Source organism: Salvelinus sp. IW2-2015, linkage group LG6.1 (genome assembly GCF_002910315.2).
Source record: "Salvelinus sp. IW2-2015 linkage group LG6.1, ASM291031v2, whole genome shotgun sequence".
Classification (NCBI taxonomy): domain Eukaryota; kingdom Metazoa; phylum Chordata; class Actinopteri; order Salmoniformes; family Salmonidae; genus Salvelinus; species Salvelinus sp. IW2-2015.
The window spans coordinates 7,480,244-7,491,142 of record NC_036845.1 but is presented as its reverse complement, the minus strand read 5'-3'; the positions used below and the strand labels follow the sequence as shown (position 1 = coordinate 7,491,142).

At 45.2% G+C, this 10,899-nt stretch overlaps 1 pseudogene; it reads left to right on the top strand.

Annotated features, from left to right (window-relative positions):
• Positions 1-328: 328 nt before the first annotated feature.
• The window catches only part of LOC111964628 (uncharacterized), a 13,743-nt pseudogene continuing 3,172 nt past the window's right edge, over positions 329-10,899 (top strand).

Sequence of the window (10,899 nt, the reverse complement as noted above, 5' to 3'; positions counted from 1 at the left end):
GCCTTTTTCCCCTGTGCCAGTCCTATGTGTTTATCAGTCACCAACAGACTACCAGTCAGTGGACACAGTGACACTCTCTTCCTGAACACTATCAAGGTTTTGGACGGGTCGTATCCTGTTCAAACCAAAGGCACAAGTTTGGCCCCAAATTGCACCATATCCTCTATATAGTGCACTACTTTTGACCAGTCCTATTGGCCCTGGTCAAAAGAAGTGCATTAAATAGGGTATAGGATGCCATTTGGAACGCAACCACATTCCCTTTTAATGAATACAGAAATGTTGCTAGTAAACTGGAGTAGAGAAGGGTGTTGTTGTTTGTAGTSGTGGTGGGTGCTAGTGGAGAGTGTGTGTGGGTCTGTGTGTGAGTTGACTTTACACCTGCTCGGCTGCCTCCGCTTGGACCATGGAGTTTAGATGTCTCCTCTTTGTTCTTATTTCTTCTTRGGTGGTGCTCATCACTCAATCTGACACGACCACTAAAGGTATGGTGAAATTTGAACCATTGATAGATGACATCGCACAAATTGCCTTCACTTGCAAGTATTCTCCCATACAACTGTTGTGACTGGGTTACTCACTCGTTTTGAAGCTGAAAACGAATGTGAGATTCTTCTGTCGGTGTTCAGTGGATCTTTTATAAGAAAGTATATGGAAAACATAACATTCAAAATAATCAAGGTAGTATTTTATAGCCTTTTTTTATAGCCTCATAGCCTGGTTCCTCTCTAGGTTTCTTCCTAGGTTTTGGCCTTTCTAGGGAGTTTTTCCTAGCCACCGTGCTTCTACACCTGCATTGCTTGCTGTTTGGGCTTTTAGGCTGGGTTTCTGTACAGCACTTTGAGATATCAGCTGATGTAAGAAGGGCTCTATAAATAAATTTGATATTTTATGAATAAGGTAGTATTTCAGTAGAGGTTTACAAATATTCCTGTCGTTTGAAGGTCTAACCAGGGATACACATCTCTAATCTGTCCAGTCTGGCTGGCTCTCATCTCTCCTTGGCGTTTAATTGGTCCATTAATGCCATTGATTGAGCTTAAAGAGTCCACAACACACTGGCTCTTCCTGATCTAAATCAGTTACTGATTAAAAAGGAAGGATAAAAACCTGGGTTGCGTTCCAACTGGCTCTCTATTACCTATATAGTGCACTACTTTGGACCAGGGCTCTAAGAAATAGGGTGCCATTTGAGAGTCCTCTAGAAGCAGAGCTGAGCGTCTCTGGGTTAAGTCTGAGTGTTGATTGTGGCTCCAGCACTAGTCACCTCTTATCTCCTCAGGTCGATTCTATCAGTAGTGAGGCCAGAGCCTGATCCAACTGCAACCCCTTCTACTAGCACCTTTTCGTTTTTACAGAGCACATAGAGCTGGATAGGTGTGAGCAGCCATGGCAGAAGTTCCCCTGTAAGCCCATTGGAAGGTTAGACCTATCACTATTTCACTCACTTGTTTTTTTGTGTGTTTTTTGTCATCATCAGACCCTGACTGGAGTGATGTCGTTGTGACAATGGTTGGCAGGGAAGTTACCTTACCCTGTGTTGATTGGCCTCTCACGGGTTCTGTGAGCATTAATTGGAAGATGAAGTCTGAAAACCACTGGAAACTGGTCCTCTCGGCCAATGAGAGGCAGCAGTTCTCGGGCGCAGCCTCAAAGGCTTCCATGCGATTGGTTGACTCAAACTTTCAGGAAACTGGGGACTTTTCTCTGCTGTTCGTCCCCAAAATGGAGGACAAGGGTCGCTACTCCTGTCTGATTATACAGCAACAGAAGAAACTGAGAGAGAAGATCATACTATTAGCCGTCCTCACAGGTATAGAACGGTGGTCCTACACACAAAACTACCGTTACCGTATGTCCATATACATGTAATATACAGTTGTGATGGTATTGATACAAATATTATGTATAAATAATTCCCCATGCCCACTTTATTTGACACAATCAGGTCAGACTGTAGTAGCAATATCCCACGTGTTTTTTATCTCTTCTATCGTTTCTCCTATTTCCTACCTCCTACATCGGTCCCAGTCTCTATCTTTCCTTCAGCCACTCTCCCTCAGTACAGCACACTGCGTCTGATGGCAGAAGTGTCCCCCGCCTCRGCCGTTTCTGAGGTAACCTGGCTGTCCCCTGGCGGGACGCCCCTACGATTGGCAAGGAGGTCATGGGGGGGGGTTGCCAAGCTGCCCCAGATATGCCCCACTGACCGGGGGGTATACATCTGCCAGGTGTACCCAAGGGGTAACAGCAGCAACCCTATGTTCCCCTTCACTGTGGACCTCCGTGTGGATGGTGAGATAGAATGACGGGGGGGGGGGGGGGGGGGGTGGAGGAGGGAGGAAAGGGTGTAGTGCCCATAATTGGATCGGCATTGTATTGGCATTGTTATATAATTGACTAGTTTTATATGTGGCTCCCACTATATCCACTGCTCCCACAACTAACCCAAATGGTTTTTATTTCTGTCCCTTCATCTCTCCTCAGCTCCTTGTTCCTCTCTGTCGTTCTTCCTCTCTCTCCCTCCCCCTCTCACCCTCTCTCTCTCTCTTTTCTAAGTATAGAATGTGGCCTCGTTCACCAATAATAAGCCATAGTGAGTGACGTCACGCGTGTACAGTAGACCTCTAGTCTAGCTAAAACACAGAGTCAGCACCTTGGAATCAGCAGCACAATACAACTGACCTACTGAAGGGGACCAGCTATCTCTCAGAAACATAATTACATGATCCCTGTTGCTGGCTGTGCACTCTCTCATCTCTCTTTCTTTTCCTCTGTTGTTCTGTTCCTCTCTCCACTGCCACTTCTGTTCACTCATCCTCCCTCTCTCTATATCTCTCCAAACCCACCAAATCTTCCTACATTTTCTAATCACTGTTCCCCACCACTCTCTCGCTCCATTCTTATCTCTCACGTTCTCTCTCTCACTACATACTCTCTCATTCTCTTCCTCTCCCCCATTCCCCCGTTCTCTCTCTCCTCCCCCTCCTCTCCTCTCCCCCTCCCTAAGGTTTACTCAGATCTTAATGGCCAGTCCACCCAGACCCACTCTTCCTCGCTGCACTCCGATTTGCGGGGTGGACTATGTCCTGCTCTATTGGAAGACCACCAAGACAGCAGACAACATCAACCACTACACCTGGTCTATGGGTACGACCGCTGGAGGGACCGACAGAGCAAATGCAAGGTATACCCAGAAGAGGAATGTGTGTGTATGTGTTCATGGCTTGCGTGCGTATGAAACTGAGTTCCTCTACAGGTTCTATCCTTCAGGGTTTTTCCTAGCTACCGTGCTTCTGTTTCTGCCTGCTCCACAGGGTCCAGGCCGGGTTACTGTAAAAGCACTTTATGACAACTGCTGATGTAAAAAGAGCCTTTATAAATGAATGTGATTGATTGAATGTGATTGAATGAATTTGATTGATCTAGACTCATGCCCAGCTGAGCCTGGATGGGCCATTGTCTACCCCAAAAGAGGGTTTCTTCTCCTTCCTGCTGAGCCCGGGGCTGAATGACGGAGGCCTCTACATGTGTGAGGTCTTCCTCAATGACAACYTGTTCAGCCAGAGGACCCTGCTTAGCATCCTCCAAGGTACAGAGGGGAAGAGGGAGGAGAGAGGGAGGAGTGAAGAGAGAAGAGTGATTAATTTATGTCTGAAATAGAGATATCGGTATGAATAAAAACAAAGACTAAAAATACTGTCCAACTCCCACACACGCAGAAACACACACACATACTCACACACCCGTCTGTCCATTTTTGCGGTCTTGGAAGGCTTTAATAATCACTGTCCCTCTGGCAGCCATTACAGCTGCTCAGACATGACCAAGCGATCTGTCACTATCACCCTGCTCCACACATCTGTCACACACAATTACACACACACACATACAGCCCCACGGACCCATATATTTTTAACCTGCCTCATTATGGGTGTAATTGTGTATGATTATACCAGCCGCTCTCCCACCAGGGCTGTGGGAGGCACACATTAAATACTGTAATCACTGACAGAGACGTGTGTGTCTGTAGGGCTTGATTACACCCAGATTGATCCTCATTGGGGTTTGATGAGACATGGGGCATCAGTCACCTTCAGGCGACACATTAGAAGCAATTCTGTGAAATTAATATATATTATTTTGACCCCTCTCTGATTCTCTCATTGTTTTCTTTCCATCCACCCCACCCCCCTTAACTCACCTTCTATCTCTCCTTGCCCCCCTTCTCTTTTTGTCCCCTGACTACCCCTTATTGGTACTTCCTTCCACTCTCTCTCCTCTCCTTCTCCCTTTCTCACTATTCCTCCATCCCAGTGAAAGCCAAACATTCTCCATCAGCCCTGGTCCTGACATGTCAGTATACAGAGCGCTCCCAGGTAGGTAACCATCCCCTGACTGGCAACATTCATCCCTCATCTCTTCACTGTCATAGTTAGCTGATGTGCGGTGAGCTTTCAGGCACAAAATGCGTCCTTGAGCACCTGGGCTGAGTTCATTAGGCACAAAACGGAAAACTGACTGAAACAGGGAAGGACAACCTGGACTTTTCCAATTAGAAACACACATTTTATTTTTTCTGTTGTAAGTTTTCTATTGCGTAGTCCCCTAATGAACACGGCCCTGGTGGATAAAGAACACGCTGTATAAACCCAATCCATCATCCTCCATCCACCAGGTGAAGCGGGTGGTGTGGAGCCACCAGAACCAGAGTCGCACGCTGAAGTGGAGCTCCTCTGGCCCGGGTCACCTCAGCACCGAGGTCCCCCTGTCCCRCACCCAGGACACGGCTGGGAACTACACCTGTACCATGCTACTGCGGAACGGACAGGCGGTCAAGGCTGTTTACACCGTCAAACTGCCCCCGAAAGGTGGAGAGAACCAAACGGTCCAACTTGGGTCTTTAGATATAGATCTAAGATCAGCTTACCCTCTCCTAATGCTAACCATAATCAGTAATGCTAAAAATGCTCAACTTTTCTCAGGTCAGTGTCAACTAACTGTACGTAGCAGAACCAACAGTAGATATATAGGCCTACATGTTTGTCCAAATAGGTCCCTTTACAATGCTTCCTTTCCTTCTTGCTATCATCTTATCCTTTCTTCCTCGCACCTACCCAGTCAGTTCCAGGGGCGGTCCGGGCCGATGTGTTAGAAATGTCAGGACCGATTTCTGGTCCCAGTCCGCCCCTGGTCAGTTCCCATCAGTGATTCTCATCAGTTATTAACAGAAGGGGGAAGTATATTTAAACCACTCAGATGGAACCATTCAAACAGAGAAATTGTAAAACCAGGAAGTTATGTAACTCGTCTGTTTGTGTGTTGCCATTTGAGAGCTTTAAATATACTCTGCTCTTTAACACCATTATAGCCAACACCACTGTAATCATTATGACCAAATAGGCACTCATCCAAGTTCATGTTTACTGAACATGAACCTCCTTCTATAAGTGGCCCCAACACAGGACAAACATCCCTGAATTCAACTCTTTGAAGGCCTTATGATTAGTTTGCCTAGGTTGAATCAGGTGTGCTTTGTCTGGGGCTACAAATAAAATGGTGTACTGTTGGATGGTACTAGAGGACCGGAGGTGTGGGAAACTACTGCTCTCTAGATCAGTGGTTCCCGAATTTTTTGGGTATACTGTTCCGACCATGAATTCTGCTCTGCCGCGGAGTAACCTCCTGAAGTCCCCCTCATTGTGCGATTTTGACCAGTAAGCGCTAGTTGGTCTTAAAAGTCTTCTCAAGTACCCTGTTGATTAGACCAAGTTACCTCCACAAGGGGTCCTAGTACCCTGGTTGGGAACCTCACTGCTCTAAATCCTAAACACACAAGACATCCCTTCCAATAGAGAGAAGTGACAGCAGCACTAGCTCAGCTGCTAATTACGTTAGCTATGTAAACACAACCTGCCTGTGTTTTACTCTCTCCCTTCGCTCACAGTCCTTCAGAGCTGGATATGTTGGCCCACTCCTCCATCCTCATCTGTTATCTCCAGGGCCTGTTGGTGAGCTAACCAATCAGCCCAGAAATTGCAATAGGCAGGATTAATTCTAAATTCAATTCTAAATTCCCACAATAAACTTTAAATGTTCCACGATATGGTAGTCAGAAATATCAAGAATTGTACACATACGTTAGAGACAAAGAAAGACATCTGAATTCTGCGTGAGGATGTGCCAAGTATTGACTGAAGAAAACTTCCACATGACACCGCAAATATGGTCCCATGTCTGATCCAGCCACACCACAGAGCATTGCTTTGAATGGGAGTCCTAATTGTCTGCTTCACCTATTCTATTCTACTCCATTCCTTCTCCTATTCTAGCATCCTTAACGCTTTGTTTCTGTTGCTTATGATCACGCCCAACACAGGTTGACTGAAGTTGCTCCTAGCAACCACTATAAAATGCTTCCAGAGCACTGACCGTTGTAGCGCCTGCCCGCCAGCTGCCTGCCTGCCTGCCTGCCTGCCTGCTGCCTGCTGCCTGCTGCCTGCCTGCCGCCTGCCTGCCTGCCTGGCTGAGTGACAGACTGTTTCTGCATTCAGCAGTGCTAAGCAGTGGCAAGAATGAGGAAAGAAGTTTAGCTAGAGCAGAAATAGACTAGAACCATGGCCACTAACCATGTATTTCTGTCTGCTACACTATACGCCTGTGTCCTAAATGGCACAGTACTGTCCTAGTCTAAATTAGTGCAGCTATATAGGGAATAAGGCCTCTGTCCTGACTTAGAGTGTTTTGGTTTACAACAGATCTCAAAGGGAAAAGAGAGAATACAACCCCAACACACTGATCGGTATTTTTCAAACCATTTCTCTGCTCTCCTCTGTCTGTCTGTCTGTCTGTCTGTCTGTTGTCTGTGCTGTGCTGTGTGTCGTGTCTGTCCTCTGTCTGCTCTGTCTCTCTGTCTCTCCTGTCTCTCTGTCTCTCTGTCTCTCTTGTCTCTCTGTCTCTTGTCTGTGTCTGTGGTCTCTGTCTCTGTCTCTGTCTCTGTCTCGTCTGTGTTGTTGTCTCTGTCTGTGTGTCTGTCTCTGGTCTCTGTCTGTGTGTCTGTCTCTGTCTGTGTGTCTGTCTCTGTCTGTGTGTCTGTCTCTCTTGCTCTGTCTCTCTCTCTCTGTCTCTCTGTCTCTGTCTCTCTCTCTTCTCTCTCCTCATCTCTCTGTCCTCTCTCTCTCTCTGTCTCTCCTCTCTCGTGTCTCTCTCGCTCTGTCTCTCTCTCTCTCTGTCTCTCTCTCTCTCCTGTCTCTCTCGCTCTGTCTCTCTCTCTCTGTTCTCTCTAGTCTCTCTGTCTCTCTGTCTCTCTGTCTCTCGTCTCTGTCTGTTCTCTGTCTCTGTCTGTGTCCTCTGTCTCTGTCTCTGTCTCTGTCTCTGTTCTGTCTCTGTCTCTGTCTCTGTCTCTGTCCTGTCTGTCTCTGTCTGTGTGTCTGTCTCTGTCTGTGTGTCTGTCCTCTTGTTCTGTGGTGTCTGTCTCTGTCTGTGTGTCTGTCCTCTCTCTCTCTGTCTCTCTCTCTCTGTCTCTCTCTCTCTGTCTCTTCTCATCTCTCTGTCTCTCTCTCTCTGTCTCTCTCTTCTGTCTCTCTCCTTCTGTCTCCTCTCTCTCTGTCTCTCTCTCTCTGTCTCTCTCTCTCTGTCTATCTCTCTCTGTCTCTCTCTCTCTGTCTCTCTCTCTCTGTCTGTCTCTCTCTCTGTCTGTCTGTCTCTCTCTCTGTCTGTCTCTCTCTCTGTCTCTCTCTCTCTCTCTCTTGTCTCTCTCTCCTACCACATACAAACTTTGACAAGGATAAGAAATATGGCTTCTGTCCCAACGGAGGTAATGGTCACTGTCATCACCACCAGACCCCGCCTGGGTTTCAAATAGTATTTGTCGCTCTCTCTCTTTCTCTCTCTAATCTCTTCACACCCCCACACTTCTTCAGATGATAAGGTAAATGGTGAGGGAGGACACCAGGACAGCTCTCTGGAATGTATTCACATTCATTGTATCTGAGGAAGCACACACAGCCACAGAATGATCTGATAGTTGAATGAATCTCCTTATGGAGATGAGCTCACAATCAATACCCCCATACATCACTGATACAGAGGAGCCATGATGATGACACACAACAAAGCAATGCTTTAACAAGAGTAATGGATATGCAAAGGGAACTGTTGCATATCCATTTAGAATGAGCTCTTGTTTGTGAGGGCTGATTGAACGTTGTATTGTGGTTTGTTGTCCCATTTACTCTCTTATTGGGATGTGGGAGAGAAGAGAGGAGTAGGGAGGTAGGGAAGGGAGAGAGCGAGATGGGAGGAAAGAATAGAGGAACAGAGGGGAGCAAAGAGGGAAAGATGGATGATAGACCCACATAAAAAAATTATATAGTATACCATGGTATAAATACTGTTGTATTACTATATTTATATACTGTAGTATTCACTGTAGTGTTTTTGCAGCCTTTATTGTAGTATTCACTGTAGGGTTTTTTAAGACATGACTGTAGTATTTACAGTTTACTATAGTGTAAATACTGTAGTATTACTATATTTCAAAAACTATAGTATATACTAAAGTAATTACTGTAGTGTTTTTGCAGACATTACTGTAGTATTTACTAAGTGTTTTTGTTTATTATCTTTGATTGTAATATGAATGGATAATTCAACGCTTCTGCTCTTTTCTATAACCTTTAGGGAACACAATATATAGCCTATACTTGGCATGTAGGTTTCTCACTCATGGGTGGCACAAATTGGGACATGGGGGATGGGGATGGGTGGGGTATATGCAAATTGAATACTGTAGTATTACCATAGTAAAAAAAACGGTAGTGTTTTTGTGGATAAAATTGTAGGATTCTACACGGTATTATATAGTAAGTACTACACATGATCGAGTGATACTACAGTGTGTAGTATATTATTTGACAGTATACTACAGTTTACTTCAGAATGTTATACTAAGCACTACATGATTGAGTGGATACTACAGTGTGTCGTATAATATTCTATAGTATACCACAAAATTCTATAGTAAGCACTACAGCGTGTAGTATAGTATTCTACAGTATACTACAATATTATAATGTAAGAAATACACGATCGAGGGATACTACAGTGTGTAGTATAGTATTCTATAGTATACTACACATTTCTATAGTAGGTACTACACATGGTCAAAAGATACTACAGTGTGAAGTACAGTATACTACAATATTCTACAGTAAGAAGACACGGTCGAGGGATACTACAGTGTGTAGCATAGTATTCTACAGTATACTACAAAATTCTATAGAAAGCACTACAGCGTGTAGTATAGTATTCTACAGTATACTACAATATTATAATGTAAGAAATACACACTCAAGGGATACAACAGTGTGTAGTATAGTATTATATAGTATACTGTACATTTCTATTGTAAGTACTACACATGATCAATGGATACTACAGTGTGGAGTATAGTATTCTACAGTATACTACAAAATTCTATAGTAAGAAGTACACGATCGAGGGATACTACAGTGTGGAGTATAGTATTCTTCAGTTTATATTACAGTTTACTACAGCATTCTATAGTAAGGACAATAGTATTTTATAGTAAACTGTAGTAGTCTGTCATGTGGGGAAGTGTGTAGGGAAAGGAAATTAGAGGAGAGCAGAGAGGAAGGAAGGGAGGCAAGGTGCACCCAGGCCATTGAGGAGTGATGGAATTCGCTCGCTCGATCGGTCTGTAGCGTCTCTCTTTCTCATCGGGAGGGGAGGGGGAGGTCGTCTCTACTGCTGTTCTGACTCCTCTCAGGCTCAAGATGCTACTCTAGGCTGTCTAGCTCTCTGTGGTGTACGTGCAGAACGATCAGAGAAGGATCATCTACAGTGTCCATTCGTAAAGAATGTACTCTGTCTCTGTACTCTGCTGGTCTGTACTGTCTGTGCGGTAGGTGGGAACACTGTTTTCGTAGAGAGTGCTCTCCCGTAATGAAGGAGAGCGGGTGAAGGTTTGGATCTCGGGTACGAGAAGGGTAGCATTTATAACACATGGTAGAGGGAGTTATTGGTGTTCTGTTCTCAGCATCAAACCAGGAAGAAGCGTCCCACCGTGAGTCTGTGTGTGTGTGGGGAGGTTAGCTTAGTAGTGGCCTCCCTTGCTAGTGGAGCTGGATGCACTCAGTGTGTGTGTGTGTTTCAAAGCTGGAAGGCGCAGAGTTTCTCACGAGTCTCCTTCTTCCACCCGTCTTCTGTCAGCAGAATCTGACAGCGCAGCCTAAGAGCGCATGCCAGGCCCGGCCCAGGGGCCTCCCCCCCACATCCAGTCTCCTGTGGTTTAATTAAAAAAAACCTGTCAGTTTTAAAAAAAAGACTGTCCAACCTTAATAAGTGATAATTTACAAAATCAATCGATCACAATGACGGCCTAACACCCCAGGAGGAAAAATGGCCCTTTTGTATATTAAAAAAAAAATTTTATTTATAAAAAATAAAATATTGTGCTCTCCTATCGCTCGATCCCGTGCGGGTGTGATTGTCGATTTCGCATCTTTGTCTCCTAATATCACTTTATGTCGCTTTGACAGTGTAAGTAATTTTGACGCAGTGTTGTCTTTCTACTCTCTTTTAACACTATATACCACACGGAACTCTTCGATACAACGCCTTACATAACCCCTTCTCTCTCTACCCCCACCCTGGGGGTCACCTATCGTCCTGCTCTGTCCCCTCTCATTCTAACATGCCTCTATGTCTTTCTCTTCTTCTCTCCCTCCTATTCTTTGCTGTCTATGCCTCCCTCCCTCTCCCTCCCTCCCTCCCTCCTCCTCCTCCTCCTCCCCTCTCCTTTCCCACTTTCTCTCTCTCTCTCTTCATCCTCTTCTTCTCTCCTCTTCTTTCTCAGGACCTGAAGCCAGAGTGAGG